Source organism: Mesoplodon mirus, assembly GCF_964341445.2.
Source record: "Mesoplodon mirus genome assembly, chromosome: 8".
Classification (NCBI taxonomy): Eukaryota; Metazoa; Chordata; class Mammalia; order Artiodactyla; family Ziphiidae; genus Mesoplodon; species Mesoplodon mirus.
The window spans coordinates 29,428,794-29,456,781 of record NC_138984.1 but is presented as its reverse complement, the minus strand read 5'-3'; the positions used below and the strand labels follow the sequence as shown (position 1 = coordinate 29,456,781).

Here is a 27,988-nt window from a genome sequence, read left to right as displayed (position 1 = left end):
AGGCCGCGACAGTGAGAGGCCTGCGCACCGCGGTGAAGAGTGGCCCCCACACGCCGCAACTAGAGAAAGCCCTCGCAAAGAAATGAAGACCCAACACAGCAAAAATAAATTAGTAATTAATTAATTTAAAAAAAACCGCCCAGACTGCCATATATCTCCACTTACTGAGGGGAGTGGGAATCTACTGTGCATGTAGCTGAAATTCAAAAGAAGTCAATTTCCATAGAAAATTCCCAATTTCTAATCCAGTTAGAATATTGTTGAGATGTTATTCCCAACACTACAAAGGAGTTCTAGTCGTTGGGTATCTTTATGTTTATAAGTAATCCTCTAAGCCCAAGGAGGGGGTTTAACCACTTCATAACGCTTACCTGGGGTGTGAGATGCCTGCCCTGGGTCCTGTAAGCCAGCCTGGCCCACTGGCAGAACAAACACAATCTGGCCTGTGCAGGTGAATTATAAACAATTACAGGTGTTTAGGACAATCGCCCTCAAACATCATTTGCTTGATCTCAGCACGCTTGGATCTTGATCCTACCTAGGCACCACTTCCAGAACACTGGATCTACACCCCTTTTTAGGGCAACCTCTTTAGCCTCCTGTTTTGACAAGGTCTCACTGATCCCGGATCCTCAGCTTGCTCCCCACCCCCCAACCCCCCCCCACCCCGGCTTTCCAGGTGTTGCATTGTCTCCCCTGGGCAACACAGCCCCTGTCCCATGGGACATGCCATGGGGCTGGTATCCTGAATGAGCCAACCCTAGTGGCCCTGTGAGTTCAGGGACTCAGACACTGGGAGCCATGTACAAGCCACCTAACAGAAATGGCATCATTTATCAAAGTCGCATTTGGGCCGTAATGAGGTCTGACTTAGGCTGGCTGATAAAGCTAGGCAAAACTCCTCCCTCTGCTGTTATCTACTTCAACTCATTTACTTGGGGCTTGTGGGGACCCTGAGAGAATGCACAATTCCTGGGCACCACTGGGGTTCAAACATATGAACACATCTAATGGAAAGGGAAGGGAGAAGGGGAGGCAACCTGAGTCAATTTGCATGGAGGGAAGGCAGGCCACCTGAGAAAGTCCTCACCATGAGGGAAAGAGCCTGGAGTGTGAACCGGACCCAGCATCAGGCCCTGAAATCCAAGGGAAGTCATGGTTCTGGCTGAAGCTGGTGGCAGATATCTGAATGCTCCCATCTCAGCTCTGAAATGTATTTCATTGAAAGGGGGAGGGCATGGAGGAAAACTATGCAAACTTTTATGGAGTTGGTGGTGAGGTGAGTATCAAAGGGAATGGGACTTTATTCTTACTCACCAGCTAGTAAGGCGTGGGAATCTGTCAGTTACAACAGCACCAAATATCCTAGTTTCCTTTTAAGGCTGTCAGGAGATATCTGATCTGCCAGAACCAGTCCTGCTACCCTTTCTCTGACCTAGCGATCAGAGGCCAGTAATGTGGTGCCATCAAGCATCGGAGCCTCCATGGTTACAGAGAAGTGGGCTCTCCCTGTGCAGAGGAATAGGAAGCAATTCATAACCACCATGTCCACTCAGGCCCTTCACCCCATCATGAAAGCCATGTCTGCTATCCAAAGCCATCCCTTGCTCTAGCAAAGATGACAGGAAGCCTTTACTCTATTTGTATATCCAGTGTGAGCCTTGGCATCTGCATTCAAATGTTGTCTTTATTGTACTCTGCCCTCCTCCAGCCAGAGAGGTTGACAAGCACAGCCTACCATGGGGATCTTTTCATGTTTCTAATCATCCCAGACATGCCTCTGGTTTTCCTCCCTGGCCCTCCAAGCTTACGATCTGTTTCCTTCTGTGGTGAAGTTGGGCAAATCCCGTGGCCTGGTGTGGAGAGCTGTGAGTCATGAGTCTCTGCTGCTTCGCCCACAAGTCCCAAACAACCCAGTGGGATACAACTCTGACCCCCCCAGTGTTCTTCATCCACAACTGGTGCCTTCAGGAATATGTCTCTGGGAAGCAAGAGAAGTTTCAAATACAGTGGAACAGTCATTGATGTTTTTTTCTTTCTGTGCCAGACCGCAAGAGAGTCCCAAAGGCTGGTTGACTCCCCAGTTAAGTAGGCACAGAGAGAGACCTGAGTCCAACTGCTGAGCCATTTTAATCTGTTTTAGATCTGGTTTGCTCAGGATATGGAAAGGAACAAGGCTCCCAGTGGAGCTATCACGTAGCCAAGGTCTAGAAGTATTTTTTTAATACATGAAGTTTGGAAAGAATTTGAGTATTTTATGCTGGAGAGATAGATGGTTGAGTGAAATGATTGGGGAAAAGAAACATTCAGTTCAAGTGATAGCAAAGGACATTTAAGTGATCTAAATATTTGTCAGGCTGACTCACTACGTCCACTCTCACCTGCTTGAAATCAATATGTTCAAGTCAAACACAGGCGTCTGCATCTGAGTGTGGAGAAAGAACTTAAACCTGAACTGGCAGCTGGGAAGGGAGAGAAGAATCGGACAGAGAGGCAGGACAGGGAAGCTTTTGCCACTCAGTGAGACACCTAAAACAAGTTGTTAATCCCCCTAGAGTTAGCTTTTAAATTCTGTGATCCAATGGCAAGCTTCGGTTCATCTAGACATCATGAAAAACGGTTAAATACTGATGACAGTGTATGCATTTTGGGGAAAAATGTAAGAACGTGTCTGTTAGAACATATGCTTTCTCTTTTTGCTTAACCTTGAATTTCTCAGGATGCAGACGTACTACTCTGCACAGAAGGCATGGACAAGGCCGAGCATGCTGTTTTCCTCACTTTTTAAGGCGTTCCCTTAAGATACCTGTGTCAAGCCCTTTTCATTCTGAGTCATTTGAGTTCTATTCCAAAAACAAAAAAGAGCCCTTTGATTTAACATTGTTTTTCACCAGATGCCTGCAAGTTGGGAGCTGTCTGGCACTAAAAGTACCCCTGATGCTTGTCACCTTCTGAGGTGGGTTCGCAGAGGCATTACCACCTCATTAGGCCCTGCCGAGTGCAACATGGAAGTAGGTGCTGTCCCAGTGAGAGTGAAGGGTTGGAGATCCACTGCAATGGATGAGTCTGCACAGCTGTGTGGACAGCAGTGTGCCCAGGGGCCAATTTCTGCCATCCCTCAGTCACTGCCACTGTGCGACCGAGGACACGTTGGACCTTGTGACCAACTCTATGCTTGTAGACAGATGGAAAGGACTCATACAGGCTCTTTATGCTCTCCTCTGGAAAGGGGCGTATAGTCATGAGCAGTGACCACTTCTGTTGTCAGCCTTAATGCGGTAGAGGGATTACAAAAATGCCCCCAGTCCTTGCCCTCTCCCTGTGGCCACACCTTTGCAACGTGAATTTGCATTTCCTCCTGTTGATAAGTGAAGTTAATTTCCCCACCCTTTAAATCTGGGCTGGCTCTATGACTCACTTTGACCAACAGAATGTGGGGTAAGTGATGATGTGCCAGTTCTAAGCCTCAGCGTGGAGAGGCACTGAGCACTTGCACTCTCTCCTGAACTCTATGATTACATGAACAAGCTGGGACTGCTGAATGAAAGAGGTGCACAGCCCAGTCCCACGGTCACCCTTGCTGACAGACAAATAACTGCCAGACTTGTGAGAAAGTGAGGCCTTCCTAGACCAAGCAGCCCTCAGCCAACCTGCTGGCTGACCACAGATACATGAGTGAGCCAAACCAAGATCAACCAAACTTGGCCCTAGTCAGCAGAACTGCACAGCTGACCTGTAGACTTGTGAGCAATAATAAATGCTCGTTGTTTTAAGTCACTAAGTTTTGGGGTGACTTGCTATACAGCAATAGTCAGCTGATGTACTTATTCATCTAAGGGAGAGGACATGTGCATGACAGGGTGGTTCAACTCTACCCTTCATGCATTCACATACTCATTTATTCTACAGATATTGGTTAAACTCCTACAGAAATCAGGTACCATTCCAAGTTCTGGGGACACAATGTCCTTGCTCTCTTAGAGTCTGCATTCCAATGGGTGAAGACCAACTACAAATAAATAAATAAATGAGCAAATAAATAAAAATATCAGCTAGTAGTAAGCAATATACAGACTATTTGAAAGGGTATATGATAAAGAGTAACTATGTGGTTACCTTAGGTTTATGGCCAGGGAAGTCTCATTGCAGAAACATTTAGATTGAGATCTGAATGTCAGTATAGAGTGAGCCATGTGAAGATGGGGGGAACAGCACTCTAAGCAGAGGGAAGAGCAAGTGCAAAAGCCCTGAGGCTGGAATACGGGGTGTCTCGAGAACAGCGAGAAGACTGTGTATCTAGAGCACAATGGGAAAGGGAAGCGGGGGTGGATGGGGGCAAAGAACAGAGCATGTAGGGCTTTTAAGCCAGGAAAAAGAATTTGGATTTTATGCTAAATGCAGGAAGCAAGCCATCATCGTTTTTTAAATCAAGAGAGAGCAACACAATTTGATTAATGTTTAAATGAATCCCTCTGGCTGATGGGCATAGAGTGGTTATTAAGGAGCAGGAGTGGAAGAAGTGAATCAGTTAAGAAGTTCCTGCAATAATTTAGCCTGAGACAGAGTTATAGTAATGGAGATTAAGAGAAGTATGTTTTAGGGGAAGAAGTGACAGGACTTGGGATGAATCGGATGTGGGAGATAAAGGAGAGAGAGGAATCAAGGGTAACGTCTAGATCTTTGTTCGGTAATTAAATGAGCTGAAATGCAAGAGGCTAGGGGAGGGCAGGCTTGAGGGTCAGGCAACTCGAGTCTGAGACGTCTACTAGGACAGGAGAGAGACCAAGCATGTGAGGGCCACGTGGGCCTGGAGTCCTGGGGAGGGGTCAGCACTGGAGAAGTAGGTTGAGGGTCACTAGCATGAAGATGATATAAGCCTTGGGTTGTATGAGTTCACCTGAGGACAGTGATTAGAAGAGACAGGAGCCCAGGACAGAGACCTGGGACAGGCCAACATTCATGGGTTGAGCAATTGAGAAGAAGCCAACAAAGGAAGATGAGAAGGAACAACCAGCAAAGGCAGGGGCAAATGAGGAGGTATATATAGTATCACCAAAACCAAGAGGGTAGGATGGGCAAGAAGAGATTGTGGTCAATAGTGTTGAATGCTCCTGACTGATACAGAGAGCAGAAACCTTCTGCAATCTTGAATGTTGCAAACATTCAAATACCTTTTTCCCCTTTCAGGACAATAACACATCCCAGAACATAAAATGGATTGTAAAATTATTTTCTGGGCTCTCTGTCTCTGCAGGCTTCTGCTACTGGATAACTGAGATAATTTAAAACCAATTACCCCCATTTTTCCTAATCCCTGTTCTCCTATATTCAGTTATTTCCCAAACTCCACCACTCTCCATAGGCCTGGAAATATAATGGTCCAGCAGGTTAGTTCATATAGATTCTCTGGAAACTCTAAGCTTCATGCGAACAAAGTTGGCATCTGTCTTGTTCACACTGTATCCCAGCCTAGTACTGTACCCATCCACAAATAAATTCAAACGCTGAGTACATGAAGGAATGTCAAATCCCATTTGGTCTCCTACCATCACTGCTGTTGCACTTGGCTTCTTCTGGTAACTATGCTCTCCCTACGATATCCCCCTGTGGACAGACATAAGGCTTTTTTTCAACATTCCCCAAAAAGGTTTCTGAAGTCTGGGATCCTATCTTGCTTTTCAGTCTTTATAGGGTAGGATGTTGCAGCTGAGGCCAGGTCCCCAGTACCATTGCTGACTTCTCTGATGTGGACTTCTCATTGGCTGGTGGGACTTTCCTGGTGGCCTGCCCATCCCCATAGCTGGGACAAGTCATACACTTAACTCTCAGTATGTTTAAGGGTCTCATCTCCCCAGGACCTTGCCTTTAAGATTTTTTAAGTGTTTTTTTGCTGTGTAATTTTTCAGCTGCTTTGTAGTCAGTTCACACACATGCAAGGTCTGTATGGCTGGATGCTAAGATGAGTCTGTGTCAGCTTGACCCAAAATGTGTCTAAAAGTCAAGGTTAAAATACCTGGCACTGATATCCAGGAACATCCACATGACTTCTTGACCCCTGAAAGTGGTTTACTTTTTGCCTCCAACTCTGACCTGGATGCTTATGTGTGAATTAGTATCAAAGTTTACACTTCCAGTAGTTCGTTTGGACCCTCTCTCAAAGGAGGGCATTCAGTAAACATTCCAACCGAACCTAGAACAACTTACCTGCTAATTCCAGTGCAATTCTGGTTTCTGGGACAGTCAGGTGTTAGGAGTCAGAGCACTGAAAAGTTAACCTCATGTGACCTGAGCAAAAGGTCATCCTTTTCACCTTTAAAATAATTTCACCTTTAATCATGAGGGGTTTTTTCAACGTTTAAAGGCTTTAGTAATTATTTTGGGCTTAACTCTATAACTATTCTACTACCACCTTCTACTGTAAGGAGCTCATATTTGTTTGGCCCGTGAAAGGAAATTACGAGAGAAGCAAAATCAGATTTTAGCTGAAGTCAAGACACATATTAAATCTGATGCTTCACAGCTGAATACAAGCCCCTCCACTTCCAACAGGCTTCTCCTGTTGGGCAGACACTTAATAAATGCTTTTGATCAAGGTCCTCTGTCTTAAAAGGAAATTAGATTGTTCTGACACTATCTCCCCATCACTAAACTGTCGGTTATTATCCAGCAGCCTGTGATCCTCTGGGTGTTTGCAAATTGATCGTTTAATGGTTTGCATTCCTCTATGTCCACATTTCCAGGGTCAGCAGCCACATCCACGATTCCCGGTGTAGGTGATGTGTTTGTCCTTTGCTGGTCTTTGGGCATTTCACTGAATACACACACACACACACACACACACACACACAAACAAAGTTTTGTTTCAGAACAATTTCCCAAGCTCTTCATTTATTCCCTTCTTTGTAGTTATTGAGTACTGAACATGTATGGACTAGCATTGGGCTAATTAATGGCTAGGGATACACCGGGATGCAAGACGGTGTAGATTCATGTCCTCATGGAGCTTAAAATCGAGTGATTGTAATTTCATATCATAGTTAAGACTGTGGATAAAATAAACAGGTACTACAATGGAGAATAAATGGGAAGGCCACTGAATAGGAAAAATTTAAGCTGAGATTTAAATAAAAGGGGAAGGGGTAGCCTTAAAAAGTAGGTGGAAGGAAGTGATGAACGCAAAGGTCCCAGGGTGAGAGTTTCATTTGGTCCAGGACCTAATGGAGGGCAAAGGGGAGTGAACTTTGGGAAGAGGGTGACAGGAGGGAGAGGGGCTGTGACGGCATCAGGAGCCTTACAGGTAGGGCGAACATACATCCCAGTTTGCCAAGAACAGTCCTGGTTTAGACCTTTGTCCTTGTGTAATTATCGATAAGGCCTCCTTTGCCTCTCCAAAGTGTCCTGGTTTGCACAATAAATTCTATGTTCACCCTACCTAAAGGCATGTCAAAGAGTTGGGATTTTTTAATATGTAAGATAGGAAATCATTGAAGGGTATTAAGCAGAAGTATAATATGACTGGATTTATGTTTCCAGATTGTTCTACCTTTAGCCTGAAGGGGTGTGGAAGTGAACTATACTAAGGTTATTATAGGGGCCCAGGAAAAGCAGATGGTCAACAGAGCAGCGCATTTAGAAAATATTTTATGTTAAGCAATATTCTATCATCTTCTCTCTTTTCAAGCCCCTGCTGTTGCTTCCAGTAGATTAGACACTGTAGTGCTCTGTGGAGACTCCCCACCCCTTTAGAACTGAGCCACTCAGTCCCCCAGCTGCCAAAAGTGGTACCTGTAGGTGGTTCACAGCTGAATGCCTCCCCAGGGATTGCTGAAGGGAGCTGCCTTGCTCAAAGATGCACCCCTTCCCTGGGGCAGAACACATCTCTCTAATTGGTCAATATAGGGGTACAAAGGCCCCACCCCCTTGCCTCAATTTAGGATATCTCTGAAGGGCCATCCCAGCTCTAGGCCTCTGTTGCAGCTGCATCACAATTCAATTTCTTCTCCACCCCATCCTGCTTCCTTCACACCTCCACAGGGATTGTTCCCCAGACCACTCCCCCCCAAAATCACCTGTGTACAAATATGCACTACAGAGTCTATTGCCTGGGTAACCTGACATACAATTCCAATGTTAGCACAACTTTCCATTAAAATGCGTCTTTGGCATTATCTATCCTGGCATCTCCACATCTAATCAAGAGATAGAGCTTCCCCTCTGCTTTTCTGTTGGGTATATTAAGGATCTTTTCCTATTGTCTTTTATGTCCTTTGTAAATTCAATCACCTCGCTTGTTTTGACCCGGATAATTTTATCCATAAATGGTTGTATTGGTTCATGACACTGGTTCTCTGTAAGCTGGCACCCTTCCCGCTTTTCACTGCATTCCAAGTGGTTATTTCAGATCTTGTAAAATAATAGCTCGTCTTTAAACACCTTGATTTTTGATTACCTACATTTAGTTTCTTATTTTGGTATGTGAATTATTTCCTTAGAGAATGGAAAGATGTCATAAATTCCCCCTTTATTTCTTTTATTCATGAGATTATTCCTAGCACTTCTATATAGTAATTTGAAATTTATTGAAATAAGTTACAATGGGACCCCATTCTTTATAGCTTGTTATCACCAAGAATGCAATATATCATGGATTAAATCATGCTCTCCCAACACATAACTACAATAGCAAAAGATGGATGCTGGGTCATTAAGATATAACAGGAGAGAGAGTTGGTAATCTTTGTAAAGTAACACATCAAGTCTTCACTCCCTTACAGGCGTAAGAGGGATAAATGTGCATGGAGGTGATAGGATGGGGACCCAGAAGCAGGAGGAGAATATTCACACACTTGTAGCACTGGGGCTGACCTATGCATCCTGGGGAAGCCTGCTGACTGATTTCCAGCCACCTAGCCACATGAAGTCTCCCTGTCCTCAGCTCTGCTCATAGTAAAGGGCACATGGGAGAGGGAAAGAGCGTCTACATAGACTTGCATACTTTAATTCTCTCATTCAGTCATTCAACAAATATTTTTGAACACCTACTATGCTGCTATGCCTGGGTAGGACTGTACTAGGCAAAGAGCATCTTGGAAAACCATTTGTGTCCCCTCCACCACCACCAATCATGACTTACATTATTCCTCTTGGTATTGAATCTCAAAACAGGATAATAAAAATATTCCATTGTTTTTTTCCCCTTTTACAAACTTTCCTTTCATTAAAATTTAAAACTTCTATTTTAAGTCATCTGCTCTGAGCATACCTTCTATTGTGGAAATCTTTACTCCTTCTATTAATTTTTCCGGCTATAGAAAGATTAGGTCAAAAAGAGTATCTTCCTTAGTTGACCCAGAACTAAACGTTGTTCTTAATACTTTTCAATAGCTTGCTTGCACCCTTATTTCTAAAATATTGGCTGTATTACGTACATATCATCTCCAGTTTGTGTCATAGTAGAAAGTATGTGGAAACCAGTTAGAACTTCAGCTCTGTAATTTATGAGCTGTTGGATTGGTCTCCTTATTTAGTCTCTCAGAGCCTCAGTCTCCCCACCTGTCAAATGGGGACAATACCTAACTTAAAGGATTTTATGAGGATCAAAATGAATACTGGTGGTAAAGGCTTGAACCTCGCCTGGCACATTCTAACTGCGGGTTCCTCTCACTTTTCATGCTCAGAAAGTCTTTGTTCATTCACTTGACAAATACACACTGATGCTTAAATTGTGCAAGGCACTGCTTCAGGCCCTAAGGATACAAACTGAATAAGCAGGACAGTGTACCTGGTGGTATGCAGCTTCTATTCTATGCAGACAGACAGTGAGTAGATAAAAAGAGAGCAGGCAGTGGTAAGTGCTAGGATTAAAATCAATCAGAAAGATATAATAGGATATAACTGGATATGGATGGGATCGATAGAAAATAATTATAATATATAATAATATATAAACAATAATAATTTATTTTGAGTAGTCAGAGGGCCTCTCTGGGGAAGTAAAATCTGAGCTGAGACCTAAATGACAAGAAGGAGTTAAGTCAACTGAACATCTGAAAGAAGAGCTTTCTAGAAAGAAGGAATACCTAGGAGAGCCCTAAAGCAGGAATGGAGTTACAGGGCTTTATACAAGGAGCGGGAGAGTGGTGGGCAGATGCCCATCCATTGTAGGCCATTTGGTCAGAGTAAAGAGATTTTTCTTTTTTTTTTTCAGCGCCACGTGGAGCTGTGGAGAATTTAAAGCAAAGGGGGAGGAAGATCTGACTTAGCTGACTCTGAACACCATCAGGAAGGATAGTTGTGATGGAAAAAGAGTAGAGGGAGAGAGATCATTTAGAAGGCTATTATAGTAATCCAGGTGAGAGATGCTGATGGCCTGGACTGCCATGGGGGCCACAGGGTTGGTGAGAAGTAAAGAGATGCTGGAGAGATCTTAGAGGAAGAGTCAACTTGGCAAGATAGGTGAAGGAGGTACAAACTACTAGGTATAAAATAAATAAATGACAAGGATGTAATGTACAACACAGGGAATACAGCCAATATTTTATAACAACTTTATATGAAGTATAATCTATATAACTCACTATAAAAAAAAAACTTGGTTGTACACCTGAAACTAATATTGTAAGTCAACTATACTTCAATAAAAGAAAGAAGAGTCAACAGGACTTGCAGCTGTATTGAAAAAGGTGGGAAGTGAGGAAAAGCAAGTGATTCCAGGGAGGACTAAAAGGATTTGACTTGAACCACAGAGGTGTCGTTTCCTGAGAAAAACAAAGGAAGGAGCATACTTCTGGGAGAAAATCAGGATTTCAGTTCTAGAGAGTAAAAGTTCGAGATGCCCATTAAACATCCAAGTGAATGTGACAAGAAGACAACATATAATTAAATATATGAGCATGGATTTCAGGGGAGGGATCAGGGCTGAAGATATAGAGATAAATTTGAGAGACATCAGCCTAATAATGGTTCTTAAAACCACAGAACTGGATGAGATTCCCAGAAGAGAGGGTGTAGATGGGGAAGAAAAGGGGTGAAAGTGCAAACAAGCAGAGGATTTTAAGGAGGAAAGGCCAGTATAGAAAAACAAGAGAGTACAAAATTACAAAAGCCAAGAGAGTATTACGCAATGAGGGTATGATTCACAATTTTTATAGCCACTGGGCTCGCTTTACAAATACTCCATTAACAGCAAACTGACATTAAGCCCAGTCACCAACCTGTCAACCCCAAGAGCCATTTCAGTGTTCACTTCTCAAATATCTCAGTGTTATGGGTTCAATTGTGTCAACACAATAAGTTATGTTGCAGCCTTAACCCCCAGCATTTCAGAATGTGACCTAATTTGGATATAGGATCTTTACTGAGATAACAGAGGGAAAATGAGGCCGTTAAGGTGGATCCTAATATGACCAGTGTCCTTACAAAAAGCGAGCACAGAGACACACACACACACACACACACAGGGAGAATGCCATGTGAAAATGAAGACAGAGACTGGGGTGACGGAGCAGAATCCAAGGAACACCGAAGATGGTCAGCAAAGCACCAGAAGCTCGGAGAGAGGCAGGGACAGATTCTCCTTCACAGCCTTCAGAAGGAACCAACATCTTGACTTCAGACTTTTAGTCTCCAGAACTCTGGGACAATACATTTCTGTTAAGCCTCCCAGTTTGTGGTACTTTTGTTAGATGGCCCTAGCAAACTAATACTGTCATTATGCCAGAAGGGCAACCATAGGTCTGCAATACTCTCGTAGCTGAGGTCTCCTTTCCCCATATGCAAAGAACAAAATAGACTTTGGGACAGTGTTAGCCACTGTGGGACACATCCATGGCCTTTGTTCTCAATGCTTGAAAATGAAAGTTTGCTGCCAGCACTTGTAAAAACTCTTGGAACAAAATCACCCACGGTGAGCGCTGTCAGATAGTGGGTTGATGGTACAGGAATCCCACTTTTGCCAAGAAGTAAAGGAGAGAAGGCTGCAATATTCAGGGAATAAATGAAATAATATGATGGAATGAAACAAAAAACAAGCATGTTTATTCAATATAAAGTAGTAAGGAGAGCTTTCCATAAAGGAAAGCATGGCCCATGTGGCATTCAGACCCAGAGGTAACCCTAAGGAAGGGAAGGTGCAGGCTGCTCTCCTCCCCATTTGCCCAAATTAGAGATGGCTTGTTTTGACAATGTACACTCTTTGAAAAGCTCCTCTTTCACTCTGCCTATTTCTGTTCCCACAAGGCACACACTTGGTTTCTATTTTTATCCTAAATTTATAAAGTTCAAAAGAAAACGTGACTCGTTTTTACATTTAAAATTTGGAAAGCACCCTTAAGGTGTTACAGTTAAGCTGTTTTTGATCACAAGGAGCAGATATTCACAAATGTGTTCAACTCAGATGGAGTCTGGGGGGACGGTGACTGCTGTCAGGACCCATGTGAGGCAGTACAACAGACCTCCAGTAGAAACCAAGAACTTTGATAGTAAAAACGGATCACACTTAACATAGTGTTCCAGGCACCCTGATAAGTACTTTACATGTGTTAACTCATGTGTTTCTCACAATGTCCCTATCAGGTAGATACTGCACGTATACCCACTTTACAGATGAAGAAACTAAGGTACAAAGAGATTAAGTACCTTGCCCAAAGTTACAAAGCTAGTAAGTGATGAGCCAGGATTTGAACCAAGATGAGCTGGCTCCTTTGAGGACTAGTCTATGCTATCCCATGGGAACCTGAGTGGAACTGAAGTAGATTAGGGATTCTCCCTCTCGTCAGTCTTCTCTCCACCTTTCTTGTATTCTCCTTCTCCCGGTCCTGCTCTTCCTCACCCTTCTCTTTCCACTCTTCTCCCTCCACCTCTCTCCGTTTCAGCATTTCTGTTCCCCCTCCGTGTGTCTCCTCCATTCTCTTTTGGCCCCTGACTATCGTACTTTTTCTGTATGCTCTGTGTCTCCTTTCTCTACCCAATAGATTCTACTTACTCCTAGTTTCTGCTTCCTTACACCTTCAGCCTGGACATGGCCCGTTGTGGCTATACCAACCTCCCATGGCTCACTCTATCACTGAGATTTCTTGAGTTCAGAATCTCAGGGGACAAAATCCAATTGGGTCACTCCATTAGGCGCCCCCCAATCTCATCGGCTGAGACTATGTGTTGAATCATAAGGAACTAAACATGGCGGCCACGTAGGGCCAGGCCCAGGGCAGCCACTGAGAATGATGCCTGGTAAGAAGACTGTCACCTTTGTTTTTGTCAGAAAACCCGTCTACTGATGAATTCTGTCACCGATAAGCCTGACAGTCCAACCTCTACCCGGCCCTGGCCCGTGCCTGAGCATTGATGCCCCTGGTGTAATAATGCTCATGCACGCTGTGTGTCTCTGTGTGATGGCGATAGCTGATTGCCAGGGAATAAATGAGAATCTTGTCTGGCTCCTCCAAAAGAAGACAAATGGGCTGGAGTTGCAAGGCATATGTGATCAAAGGGGAACCCAGGCATCTGGAGGCAAGAGACAGTGAACCATATCATTTCATGCGGAAACTCAGCAGAGACCAGCCTCTTCAATAAACCAGAGTTCTCCGTCTGTGTTGGGGGTAAAAGCTGGAAACTAGAAAAGAGAAGCTGCCTGGGTAAAGAGACAAAAGAAACTCAGCCTAAGCCAGGGGTAAGCCCCTATTTGAACTAGGAAGAGAATCCTGATTTCTCTGGGAGAAAAGAGAAGAGATGCAGAGCTACAAGGAGGCTGGGCTCACGGAACCAGACTAAAACATCTTATAGTCATTAGAGCACGTGGAATCTCTCTATCAGGCTTGTGCAGTCACTGAACAATGAAATAGGCTCTGCAATATTTATCTGCACTTGCTCACCTGAATATATAAAGGAGTTTAAAAAGCAAGTCTGCTAGCAATTTTTTTCTGACTCTATTCCAGAAAAGTACTTTAAATGATACGTTACTATGTTTCCACATATCTTTTAACAGATTTTGAGCAGCTTTGTTATAGTGCTGGACAGGTGTTAGTATCCTAGTGTTCCCAGCCTTTCAAGATCACTCAGCCTTCCTTCTAGAAATTTTGCTCTCTTCTTTGATACAGCAGATTGACTGAAAACAGGTTTTCCATATACTTAGAGAACAAAAATATTTTTTGCATTAAAAATAGAATCACGGGCTTCCCTGGTGGTGCAGTGGTTGAGAGTCCGCCTGCCGATGCAGGGGACGCGGGTTCGTGCCCCGGTCTGGGAAGATTCCACGTGCCGCGGAGCGGCTGGGCCCGTGAGCCATGGCCGCTGAGCCTGCGCGTCCGGAGCCTGTGCTCCGCAACGGGAGAGGCCACAACAGTGAGAGGCCTGCGTACCGCAAAAAAAAAAAAAAAAAAAAAAAAATAGGATCACAACAGACACATAGACCGATATTTAAACAAAGGATACACCAAATCTCATATGCTGACACTAATCCATTTTTCAATATTTTCAGAAATACCTAACAAACAATCCTACCACTAAATCGGAATTTGTGGAACGAGCATAATACGTTGATGACTAACCTTGTCAACTTATTTTTTAAATAACCCTCATCGTGTATGTCATGTTAGTAAAGGGTTCCCCTCTCCCATGCGTGAAGTTCCAGAATGAAAGTGGGTTGTTGCCATGGCAACAGAATACAAGGCAGAGAACTTCAGAGAAGGGGGAGGTCTCTATACCCAAGGCCACAGCTACAAGAAAACCCTGGGCCCCAGAGTGGTGGCAGCAAAGAGAAGCAACCTGCTATGACTTCACACAGCCAGATGGCCCGCTGTTGACACAGAGTTCCCCCAACTGCTAATTATTTGCATAACTCTGGATCTTTCATTCAGGAAAATAAAGACTTTACTTAAGTATGCATTGATATACTTATCAAACAGTTTTTCTCTTTCAACAGCCTAGTATTAGAAACTTTCTCCAAACACCTAGCACAGTGCCTTACATATAGGAGCTACTTAAGAAGTGTGTGCTTAGTTATGTTCTGGATCCCTTCTTGAAGCAGGTATTGCTTAAGACACAGATATGAAAAAGACAAGTTCCTCCTTCTCAGAGAGCTCACTGTTCAGTGCGTAGACAAGCATATATCAAGATCCATATAACATTACATGTCAGCTTAATGCTATAGCCTTGCCCAGATTATCAGAGGGGAAGAATCCAGAAGACAGGCACACCCTAGAGGAGAAAGAGGGGAAGGGGGGAAAGGGGGACAGGGTGTGTACCACATGATCTGAGTTCTGAAGGGTGAATAAGGAGTTATGGGTGCTCCTTGTCTGTTTGTCTGTTTTTGTCTGCTTGCTTTGAGATAGTCCTGGCAGAGAGGGCAGCACGGGTAAAAGTTTAAAGGTAAATAGCAGCACTGTCCACGGCAGCAAAGGATATGCAGTTTGCTTTTGCTGAAGAAGAATCTGTAAGGCAGGGAATGATGGGAGCTGAAGCTGGGGATACACGCGGCTACGGTGTGAACAGAGCACGGAAGTCCCTCCCCGGGAGGACCTGGACTGTATCTACTGGGCAGTGGAGGCTCCAAGAAGCCAAAGCCTTCTTTCCGGAAGTACTCTCAGCAGCAGTATAGAGAATTGCTTAACAGATAACACTAGAGTCAAGAGGACCACTTCCAAGGCTGCTACAGACATCCAGGCAAGAAACAATAAGATCCTGAATCAAAATGGGGTGTTAGGGATGGAAAGGGTGAGGACAGGTTCTACAAACGTTTAGCAACCAACATCACATAGCTCCTCAGCATGATTCGCCTCCCCAAATCCCTGAGACTCAAATCTTCATTCTCCTCTCTATACCAGTTTTAACACTAAGAAAAACCTGGGCAAGGAAGGATAAGATTGTCAGCAACTGAAGCTCCTTCAATAGTACATAGCTTATACAATCGCTGAACCACTTAAAATGATCGTAGTCGCTTTAAAACCTATTGGCTGAGTTGATACACAGGCAAAATTATTTCTTTCTTGGATTTATTCCAGTACACTGTTTCCCATCATTATTGGTCATGGGGTTCAGAGAAAGAAAGGAGATTTTTAGAAAGATTCTGAACAATATATCATTGCCAACTCAGAGTGGCAGGCAAAACAAAAGTGATAATGCTTCGTAGTGAGATAGGATCGTTCCTCTGAGGCTCTCCTGGTTTCACAGTGAATATTAATTTTTAGAGCATTCCTATAAAGTAGACAAGTGGCAAAAGGGGTTGGCTTCATTTCAGTGGGTGGGAAAAAAAAAGACACTAGTGCCTGGAGAGATGAACTGACTTATCAGAGGTAAGGCTGGCTGGAGACAAGCCTGAGGGCAGACTTTGGGCTTCTTGGTTTCTCCTCCTGCTTTAATCATCTAGACCCATCCTTAATTAGGTTATAGAATTTAACACAGTCTGTCCAGATCTCATCTGAAAAGAGGAAGCGAAGACCTGGGTAATTTTCCAGATAATTTCTTTAAAAGAAAAAAGCAAACCCTCTTTCCTCCAAATTATTTATAATTGATGCAATACAGGAAGTCTCGCTGCTTTTTAATGAGTTCCCAAACGCAAATTCTGCCATTTAATTTTTTTGAAAACTGCATTTGCCTAAAATATCTCAGTAATTCTAGTGGAAAGGGAGGTTTTGCCTCAGTTATGAAAATGACCTCGATTTACTTCTTGGTGTAGCTATGGGAGAGGTGGGCCCTGCATGTATGTGGGCCATAGGGTCCAAGCCCTTCCGCTGTGGCCAGGGGTACATGGATCCCCTTTGGTGCTGAAATGGGGATGGAGGGAAAACCCCACCCTCCCATCCAACACTATGATCCTTTCTGCTTTCCATGAGAAAAATGTGGGTGTTCCTCATTTACTCAGACTGCAATAGACACCACCTGCTTTGTTTCATTTGTATGCAGGTGAAAATATAGGACTTAGACTAAGAATTGGAAGAAATGATTTAGTTCTTACTAAAGGGTCAGGCTTGGACTCAATTTATTTTTTAATGTATTTATCTGATGGGTAAATTAAGCTAGCAGTGATAAAGCATGGAAATGACTGCATTCCCTGCTTTTTTTTTTTTTTTTTTTGCCAAAGCACATGTCCCATTTCTTTGTCTGACTCTAGACCCTGTTATCTGCCATGCTGCTTTTGTCTTTCCCTCATTCAGCCTCTCTTCCCTTACTCCTGTCTTCTAGTATCTCTCGGGATGAGTCACGCACCCCTGGATGCTTTAGTTCAGTGAAAACCTTTAATTACTGTGTGGTTCGTGGGCAACAGTTCAGGTGAAAAGAAGGAGCCCTATCCTGCAAGCCATTCTGGGGGCAGGCCACGAATCTACAGCAGGATCCCAACAGTTTGCCTTTTTACTGGGGCTCGTAGACAAAAGCTTCAGACCTTGAGGATGAACAGTGGGCTGTCCTGCTGCTTCCAGCAGTCAGAGAGCCAAGAACAAAAGATGCTCACCAGGCCACCTCGGTACCCAGCTGGAGCCGCTGGGTGTCTGACACACGCTTCTCCCCTGAGCATACACTCACCACCCACCTGCCCAGCTCCCTGCACGCACACCCAGCATGGAGTTCTCTCTTCTGCGTTACACATCGTCTAAAAGGAGGGCCCCTCTCTGAGACTGTATCACTTCATTTTACACCCTAAACAATTAGACATGATTTCCCAAAATGTAAGAGCAGTCAGCAGACTCTATCCAAATAATCGGCTCTGAGAGGAGAGAAAAGGAGGGACCGGGCAGAGGAGTAGGGGGAGAAGGCAGAGGCTCCAGAGTCTTTGTTTCTCTCCCATCTGGCTGGCAGCCAGAGGCAAAGATCGAAGAGACCTATCCTTTGTCCACTGATCTGACAGTCATCCCGAGTTCCCACTCCGCAAAATCAAAGTGGAACGCAGTCACACCTTCATGCCCATAGCTCACAAGGTTACTGAGAAATCTAAGTCTTCCTGTGCCTGGTGGAAGCAGCATTTCTATGCAGCATTTCTGTTTTCAAGGTCACAATAAAATTAGGAATTCCACTTTCTCACTGTTAGCCTGTCATTGTTAGCACTCTCCTAGTCCTCCAAGGGACCAAAAGCATGTGCTCTGTGGCTTTAAGGGAAGAGAGAATCCTTCTCAGGCTCTCTCTATCAAGTCTGGTTAGGTTTTAGCATGTAATGTTCCAGGCCATAAATAATTCAAAAGGCACGAAGAAGATTTTCTTCATTCTACATCTATCCCTGCACACAACACCCTCCCCCTTTCCTTTCTGGCTTATAACAAATGCTAATTTAATCAACTGGCAGTAAATTGTACTGGTTGCTGACTCATGCCAGACACATCCCCTATGGACTTCACGGAGGTTTGCCATCTCATTTGGAAATGAACAATAAAGAGGTGCAGTCCTGAGCTGCCCACCTTTCTTCTTTTGTCCTCCTTTGTTTCCTCCTATCCCTCCCCCCTCCCCCAAAGAGGATTCTTCACAATGTATCCGTGATGTACACGCAGGGAATTCACATCTCAGCCACGCTGCCTGCAAGGGTCTGCGCTCCCTGCAAGTTGCACAGCCACCTGACCCTGATGACGGGGATGGGGATGTCCCCAGTGCTCCTGAAGGCTGTTCTCTAGATAAAGCATGTGGCAGGGGAAGGGAAGGGTGGGGGGACTGAGAAGAAGGGTGGGAAGGGGAGTTAAGCAGAGCCAGCCCTCGTTATCCAAGCTGTGAAAGCATGTGTGTCAGAGAGGCTCCTTGATAAAACCATGCGCGGGGATGGAAGCTGATTAAAGAGATGGAGAAACAGCTCCCATCAGTGGGCCCTTTTTACCTCTCCAAGCCAGCAGAGTGAGGAATCCTTCCCCTGCAGACAGCTGTAATGGAGGGTGGAGGGGAGGAATTTCCCTGGAGACAAGCCAGGAGCAGCAGGTAGAGGGGCTGGGGCTGGAGAGGATGGCACAGAAAGAGATGCTTCAAAAAAAAAGGACCAAGAGGGCCTCCCTGGTGGCGCAGTGGTTGGGAGTCCGCCTGCCGATGCAGGGGATACGGGTTCGTGCCCCGGTCTGGGAGGATCCCATGTGCCGCGGAGCGGCTGGGCCCGTGGGCCATGGCCGCTGGGCCTGCGCGTCCGGAGCCTGTGCTCCGCAACGGGAGAGGCCACAGCAGTGAGAGGCCCGCATACCGCAAAAAGGAAAAAAAAAAAAAAAAAAAAAAAAAAAAAAAAAAAAAAAAAAAAAAAAAAAAAGGACCAAGAGATGGGAAAATATTTATGGGAAGCCTAGGGTCTATTTCCTTTTCCTTTTGCTCTTTGATTTTAGCTATAAATATTTATAAAAGCTTATAAAGAAGCATTCTCCGTCTCTACCCCAGAGGGATTCCTTTAAAACCCTCCCCATCATGATTATCCAAGTATGTGCTGGGCACCAATATATAAGGAGGAAATGGAAGCTCACTTACCCTCTTGTCTTCAGATGCCTTGTAAAGCCCTGACAGTGTTCCAAGCACCAGCATGCACTATTTTGTTTGCTTTCTCCTCCTGACCACCCTGGAAGGTACGCAGCTGGTAGCATTAGGTCCCTTCTACAGACAGGCAAGTCTCCATGCAAGGGCTGATAGGTGGAACAGCCCTAGCTGACACTATTTCCACTAGACAGCCTGCTACCTGGGGGTTTGCACACAGTAGGTCTTACTGCTTAGATGTTAGGCTTATCGTTTATTAAGCAAATGGGATAACAGCACAGCATCAGAACTTCTGGAAGGGTCTGCTCCCCTGGTCATCAAACCCCACCCCCAGTGTTGACCATTTGTGCTTTTGGTCTTGAACTGCAGAAGAGCTGTTTTTTGTTTAATTGTACCCATCCACCTCATTGGATCATAAAGTCCTCCTGGCCAGGTGTGTGGAGTTTTTGTGTCCCTCACAAGGTGAAGAAGCAGGCCTGAGTCACAGAGAGCAAATGCAAATTTTCTGGTTGGTGGCGAGCACACCTGAAGGCTTTTCAAGTGCGGAACCCTGCCAGGGCCACCCTGATGTTCAAGTCGCCCCACTGAGGTTGATTTCTCCTGTGGTCCTTCCTCCAGTTTGGCAGCTCCACTCCTTTGGGCTCTGTTTTGGATGTACGTGCATGTGTGTGCACGTACACACATATATGTCTTAGGCTGACTGCATTGCTTCATGCCCCTCTTTGAGGGATTTTTTTTCTCAAAGGCTTCCTGTTGCCAAATAGGACATACACAATGGCAAAAGCACATTTGCCTTAGAATGAACAATCAACTTCCTGTAGGAAACTCAGAAAGGGGAGCAAACAGGGGGCCCTCTTCTCCCCCAGCACCGTCTGTCCCCGCACAATATTCCGCCCTTCTCTCTTCTAATTCACGGCTCTACGACTTGGGGGTCACTGGGGAGCCAGGAAAGGATCAGCCTGCACTGGGGGAGGCTTCTGCGCCCAGCACACGGCATCCTGAAGCACACACTTCACTGGCTAAGAATGGAAGGCGTGGTTCGCTTTGTCCTTATTTGACCAGAAAGCTCAGCATGGAATCCTCCTCAGTGTCTCCCTGTGACTCCCTGGGGGGGTCGTAAATAAGCGCAAGGCCTGGTATGGCTTCTTGGCTAAACGTTTGCACAGTAACTCAAATAAGGCAGCAGACATGAGTCAGAAGGGAGAAATAAGCTCAAGAAGGGGGGCGTGGGGAGCTTCAGCTTCTCAAGCCGACAAGATGGTACTTTACCCATTTACCCAGAGACGCTCGCCAAGTATTCAGGGACAGACTGCAAGTCCTCCCCCCCACCCCCCACCCCCGACATTGCACCACCTGCTAGAGCCATTTGCAAAGCAGCTGGTAAGAGCAGCTAAGTGAGCGAGCCGCACGTCCATACTGCATGCGCGAGGCCAGCCAGGCCCTTGCGCGTTGCTGAGAGGGGCAATAAAAAGACATTAAATATTTTATCTATTTTGAACACTCACAATTCAAGCCAGGGCTATATACAAAGTGAGGACATAAAGTTCGGGGATAACACTGGTTCTGCGAGATTAGGTTCAGTGAAAATATGAAAAGATAATAGTTATTTAATTCCAGTGGTCCTGGTTATGTGTGCAGTGACCGGTGGATCCCCAGATTCATCCTTGCCTCCCAGAGACAGGGCCCAGGTTATTAAACCTCCTTGGTATGCTTCATTTTCTCTATTGGGGATGATGAAAGGGAGGGCTTCTTCCAGCTGCTACGTGCCACCCTCTAAGGGTCTGAAATAAAAGTGTATACTGAATGCATGAACGGATTCCTTCTTTTATTCATTCATGATAAAACTCAGGGCTGCCCCGAAGCTGTGCTTTTCCATTTTAAGTCTATTTCTCTCTCTCTCTGCTCTTTCTTGACAGCTGTATCAGCCTGCTTGGGTGGCCATAACGAAGTACCGAGGACTGGGAAGCCTAAACTACAGAAACTTATTTTCTCACAGTTCTGGAGGCCGAAAGTCCTAGATGAAGGTGTTCACGTGGTCTTTCCTCGGTGCGTGTCTGTGTCCTAATCTCCTCTTTCTATACGGACACCAGTCACAGTGGATTAGGGCTCACCCATATGACCCTTATTTACTCTTATCATTGTACATTATTTACTCTTTTAAAGGCCCTATTTCCAAACGCTGTAACATGCCGAGGTCCTGAGGGTTAGAGCTTCAACATATGAATTTGGGGAGGACACCATTCAGCCCATAAAAACAATTATGATTTTTTTGTGTCGCAGGACCAAATATGTGAGTCTCTGTGTGCGTACACGTTTCGATAAACACATGTCCTGCCGTTGACACAGGAAGACTCAGGCTCTGCCCCTGCTGTGTCCACTTCCCCGCAGGCACCACCACTCCTCCCAGCCCACCCACCCACCAAGGTGAAGACAAAATAATTCCACAGCCTCTCTGTAATAACAGAAAAGAAGGGGTTCTTTACGTATTAATCTTTTTGTTTTGTTTTGTTTTGTTTTGTGGTAGGCGGGCCTCTCACTGTTGTGGCCTCTCCCGTTGCGGAACACAGGCTCCGGACGCGCAGGCTCAGTGGCCATGGCTCATGGGTCCAGCCGCTCCGTGGCATGTGGGATCTTCCAGGACCGGGGCACGAACCCGTGTCCCCTGCATCGGCAGGCGGACTCCCAACCACTGCGCCACCAGGGAAGCCCTACGTATTAATCTTTTAGTCAATTGTTCCACCGCAGAAGGAAGAAGGACAGCAAGAATAATTATGGTGGGATGCGGGGGGAAGGGGGCCTATCAACGCTTTGCCTTTTATTTCTCCACTCCTGCCAAGGGACTCCCTCATTTTGGTCCCTTTGAGTGAAGGCAGCTTCTGCCTGGCTGCTTCTTTATCAACAATGAAAACAAGCAATCTATTTTGGTCAGAGAATGAGTTTCCATTTGTTTTGAACATAAACTGGGATTCAGCATTTGACCAACCTAAGTTACAGGAAAACTCCAAGTGGCAGGTTTATACCTGACTCTCTCCATTTTGTGTTTTTCCTCCACCAGGGTACCTCCAATTCCCATCAAGTGGCCGTGTCACATTACCCGAGCCAAAAGCCACTGAAGGAGCCTCTTTTCCTACTGTCCAAGGCTGAAGTCTGTACCACTTGAAATCTATCCCTGCTAGGGAAGCCCCAAACATGCACCCAGCCCATTTCAAGACAAGGATGCTGAGACCTTTCAAACAGTGAATTTGGGCCTCATAACTATGGAATAGTTAAATGGATGAGAGTCAACAAAGGACACTCCTGTGAAATTTTTTAATGCTTCAGAAACTCCCATTTAAAGTTGTTTTGGCCTTAAACCCATGTTTTGTGTGTATGTTTTGTTTTTTGAAATCCTCCTCTGAGCCTGCAAGCTGGAGACATGACAAATTTGTTATTTCAATCCATACGCCCATTTGAGTTCTAGGAATGCACACTGGTTAGGTTTTAAAATCATCTTGTAGTAAATTAAGTCAGAGCTAGATATTGATGCTGATATGTACTCAAACAGACAAGGAAAGTTAATTGTAAGAAAGGGGTAGGAAAATGTCTCCCATTTATCTTCTTCCTATCTCATAATTTGAACCTATATTTCTAGAGATTTAAAAATATGATAGGAAGAAAGTCTTAAGTGACCAAGATTCCAAGCCCAAGAGTCTAACCCCAGTGAATTAATACTATTTGTTTATCCACTGTGTACAGGGCACAGAGCTGTATATTGAGTGATAGTTAGATATGTACACCACTGTCTTCCACGATCATGCAATCAGAGTAAGAAGACAACAACATATAAAACCAAAATTAACAATGGAAAGCAGGAAAAGATGGTCAGTTCCAACCGAATGTGATAGATACTCAGTGCTATTGGGGTTTGGAAGCAGGAATGATCACCCCATGAAGGGGTCTCAGAGGAGGTGATATTTGAACCCAGGTTAGCAGCCTGGACCTGCTCCTGCTTTTAGTGAGTATGGGCTCACTGAAGGCTTTCGAGCAGGAGAATGAAATATGACAAAATTGGTATTGGAGAAGAGTACCCTGGCACAGGGCATATGATGCGCTGGAACAGGTAAGAAGCAAGGCTGGACGACCAGCTTGCAAACTGTAGCGGTGACCCAGACACCAGGAGACTCACACCTGAGCTGAGGGTTAGCAGTGGGGAGAAGAGGAAGAGATTGATGTCTGTTGAGAAGAAGTAGAGCCTCGAGTCCTACTGACTGTGAGAGACAGGGTACAGGGTGCTGACCACTGACCAGCTCACCAAGGAAGAGAACTGTCCAGAGGGAAGCTCTAGGTCCTGGCCGGGCAGCTCTCCCGGCCTCCCTCCCTTTCCCATCCGCTAGAAGCAGCAAAACCATCCAGCTCACCAGGCTCTCCAGTGGGAGTCGTAGGTCATCCCAAGAATGTAGCCTTGCCCTCTGAACAGACAGGAAGAATGTTCAGGACACAGGAATTAATTACGTAAGGTCTGTAGTCAAACAAAAAGTCCCAGAGCTCCCTCTGGCTTCAATCCCAAACCCAGTCCTCCATCCTGATTGTCCAGAAATGAACATAGTCTGGCTATGACCTTAGACCATTCGGACTTCAGATCACATACCTCTGTCCTTTTTTTGATTTTGTAGTGATTTTTTGTTGGCTCTGTAAGCATCTAGTGTCTTCTTTCCCTGTCTCCAACAGCCCTTATTTCTATGTGAGTCTCACACATGATCCCGGGGGTCACAGGGTCTGGATTCAGCTCATCAGGGCCCTCCATCCACCTGTCCTTGTCGGAATACTTAAGCTCCTGGTTCGAATGTCCCCTGAAGTCAGACACCTCTAAACTAAAAGTTCCTTTATATGAAATAACTTGATTGTTTGAGCTCTGTGTTCTGCTCCGTGCTCCTAAAACGTCGCTGACACAGGCTCCTTGTTGAATGGTGTCATTGCAGAAAGGGCTCTGGGAAGGAAGGGCTCCATCCCTCTTGAATGAACGGGCCACGTGACCTTTTTCAATGCCCTTCACCTCTCTGGGTTTCAGTTTCTTCATCAGCAGCATGAGGGGTTGTACAAGCCACTCTAGCAATTCTTCTGGCTTTGACATTAAGGTTCTACAGCCCCCAGTGTGTTGCTGAAGCCCTAGCAAGCTCGGCTGTTCACCTCCTGACCTGTCCTCCCAGACCATCTTGCCACTGCCTCTGTCTGACCCCACATTGTGGCCTCTGAGCACTAGGCAGACTGCCTCTTCCAGAGGGGCTAAGGGGTCAAAGGTGGTTCCAGGGTTTTGCAAACATGTAGATATGAACCGACGGTAGCATGAACCGAAATCGAGAGTCTGTGTTTTCTTTTTCTGTGGGGACAGGGAGGATACTGGGAAGAGTGCGGGGGACAGGGGGTGGGAGTAGAAAGCCAGGTCGCTTTTCGGCATATGGAACTGGGGTGAGTGGGAGACTGCCAAAAAGGAGCATTCAACTAAATATAGGAGAGTCCGCAAGAGAGGCGAGGTTCCTAAACTTGAGCATAAAAATAGCCAGGTGATTCTGAGCTGGCTGAGGGTTAAAACAGGGCCAGAGCTGGAAAGAGAGACCCTACCAGGAGATATTCCAGTGGAGGTGGTGACATAGAGGGGAGAGCTGAACCTGGGACCAAATAACTGGGGAGAGTGGAGAGAAAAGAGATGAGTCTGCAGGACTTAAACCTGACAGGCAACCATAATTTTTGAGGAAAAGAAAGAGGAAAAGGAAAAGTCAGTAGAAGGTAAAGGAGGAAGTAGAAAAGGGAACAAAGTCCCCCTGAGTTGCTGCTACATGCTGGGTTCTTCACACATTCCGATGCGTGGAAAACCTTGAGAGTGAGTATTATAGAAGCAAGGAGGAAAAGCACAGTCTAGGAGAGGCATCCTGGGCTTATGTAATGGAGCAGTGGGAAGGGGGCAAAAGAGGGGTTGCCAAGCCAAGTCCTGGTCACGTCAGCAGCACCCAGACCTCGGCACACCCCGAGAATGACAGGTCCCAATCTCTTGCATTAGAGATGGTAGCAGACACTTTGCATCACACCCCCTCGCCTAAATTCATGCCTACCTCAAGCTCTCTCCATCAGCCGGCTCCCTCTGCTTTTCAGCCTTAGGGCCTTTTCTGAAGCTGTAGGAGCTTCGCACAAGGAAATCTCAGACAGAAGAGTTAATGCTCCCTTCCCCCAACCTGCAAGTACTGAGAGACAAGAGTCCGTGGATCAGTGCCCCAGCCCCTTTCTGTATACAGACAGTGGGTACCTCAATGATGCACTATGGTGATACCCTGCTTCAGTCTCCCCACGACCTCCCTCCCGTTTTCTGGGATTGGATCCCAAATAATTATCTACACTCAGTCTTTGACTGAGACTCTGCTTTCAGGAGAACCCAGACCAAGATGGATGAGTCAGCCTTGTGGTGGCAGACTAAGAAATGCGGGCAGAAACACGAGTGCATGTTTCCTTTAAAGCCCCCAAACGCTGAACAAATAGAACAGGCTTCTGCTCATCTCTATAATGATGGAAGGCTGAGCTGCGTCCCGTGGGGCACGCAGAGATGCTACTCTGGGTATGATCCATGGGCCCTCATTCATAAATCCTCTCCTGAGAGGGTGAACGGGCAGTGCTAGTGCTCAGGACTCTTTGCTGAAAGCACAGACAGGCATGGGTCCCGTCCACATCGTAGAGGACGGCACTTCCCCCTCAGAGGGTTACCTTCCCCAGGACAGGGGCCACAGTCCGGAAGCCTGCAGCAGTAGGAAGCCCAAGAAAGTGTTTTGTTTCACTGTCTGACTCATCACCACAATGTTTTAAAAACCAAGGTAACTTAGCAGATGTGAAGCTTAATTGCAGTAGAAGGAGCTCAGCCCTAAGTTTACACTAAGCACCTTCAGTCCTCTGCGTGCCACTGGCTGGTCCCACAGGCATTTGAGTCAGCAACGCCAATGCTAGCATATTTGGGAGAAGGGGCTTTTGTCTCAGTGCACCCCTGCGTGGGGTCCTGCAGCTGTGTCCTGTCCACTGCCTAGCTCCTGAGTCTCTATCTCTGTTCCACCTTGGACTTCTCTGATGCTCTTGCTGTCATTCACCTCCCCCTGCAAAAACCTGCAAAAACCATCTGTCTTTAATAGTGACGCTTCCACCCTTGGGGTAAGGGTGGTCCTGGGAAGGTTAGGTAGCACTCCCCATTCTCCCATCCCAGCTTGGACTCTAACCCACTGCATAATTCCCGGCCACATTAGCTGCAGCAAGTCACTGACCCTACCGAAGCACTGAGAAGATCACAGGGCATTTCAAAAGCCAGAATAGAAAAATGAAAGTTGAGGCCTGATGTCTCTATTCCCTGAGCATGTCAGCACTTGCTGGTCCTCTCTCCTTGCCCAAGGCCCATCGTGCTGCTCAGGCTCTATTCCTCCTCAGTGCCTTTCCTGCCCTGCCATCTCTCTCTCTCCCCTCACAGTGCTAGTTTCCAGACTCCAATGTTGGGCTGCTACCGAGATGTCCTTCTCTTTCCTTGTGAAAACCAACCAACCATCTTTTGGTAGAGGACACTCTTACCCTGGGTTGCATGTTTTATTTTTTTTTAAGTTTTTCAGTTAAGAAATTGCCTTAATACTTTAATAAGTTAAATTGCCTTAATAAAGCAATTTTAACTCTTCATTGAGCCAACGTACTCTTTTTTTTTTTAAATGTTGAGCCTTCTTTTAATTTATTTATTTTTTTATTTTTGGCTGTGTTGGGTCTTCGTTTCTGTGTGAGGGCTTTCTCTAGTTATGGCAAGCGGGGGCCACTCTTCATCACGGTGCACGGACCTCTCACTGTCCTGGCCTCTCTTGCTGCGGAGCACAGGCTCCAGATGCGCAGGCTCAGTAGTTGTGGCTCATGGGCCCAGCTGATCCGTGGCATGTGGGATCTTCCCAGACCAGGGCTCGAACCCATGTCCCCTGCATTAGCAGGCAGATTCTCAACCACTGTGCCACCAGGGAAGCCCAACGTACTCCTTTTAAAGGAGACTCAGACTTTACATAGCCACTGGACTATCTGAAGATTTTTCTTAAAGAAAATAGAGTGAGATGGTATTACTTCAGCATGAATCGACACTCAGACATTCACCCCAACATGAATTTGATGCATCGTCACTATCCCATTTAACCCTCACAATGCCAAACACATCCTATACCATTTATAAAGGTTGTCAAGGTTTAACATTAAAAGGAAATAAAGTAAAACCTATGGCCCAAAAAGAGCGCTTGGCATTCTCCACCCAGTGCTCATTCAAAGCTAGGGGTTGGATAGCTGCCTTAGAGGCAGAATGGTCTGAAGACCAGACATCTACACACAGATTTCCCTTCTGTTTTCTCCTTTAATCAATTGCAATAATTTTCAAATTTCAGGGTGGATAGAAATTAGAACACAAGGTTGTATGTTCTATGGGTGATATAAGGGCTTTTCAAGGATAATGCTAAGTTTATATGATGTTCACGTTAGGTGTTGATTATAGAACCTAAAAATATCACTCCTAAGATGTGACTCTTCTGTTTGGAAAGCTTCCTTCAAC

At 45.5% G+C, this 27,988-nt stretch overlaps 1 protein-coding gene across 4 annotated transcripts in view; it reads right to left on the bottom strand.

Moving 5' to 3' along the window:
- Positions 1–27,988, bottom strand: part of KLF7 (KLF transcription factor 7) — a 456,278-nt gene that overhangs the window by 188,897 nt on the left and 239,393 nt on the right. The window contains exons 8-9 of one of the 4 annotated variants that reach the window (XR_014294812.1): positions 19,414–19,501; positions 18,788–18,900 (exon numbers count right to left, since the gene is read on the bottom strand). The exons of 2 other annotated variants lie outside the window; for them this stretch is intronic. The gene's annotated coding sequence lies outside the window, so the exon portion shown is untranslated. Of the gene's footprint in view, positions 1–18,520; positions 18,901–19,413; positions 19,502–27,988 lie in introns of those variants that run through there. One more of the 4 variants, XR_014294813.1, reaches the window with a different exon arrangement.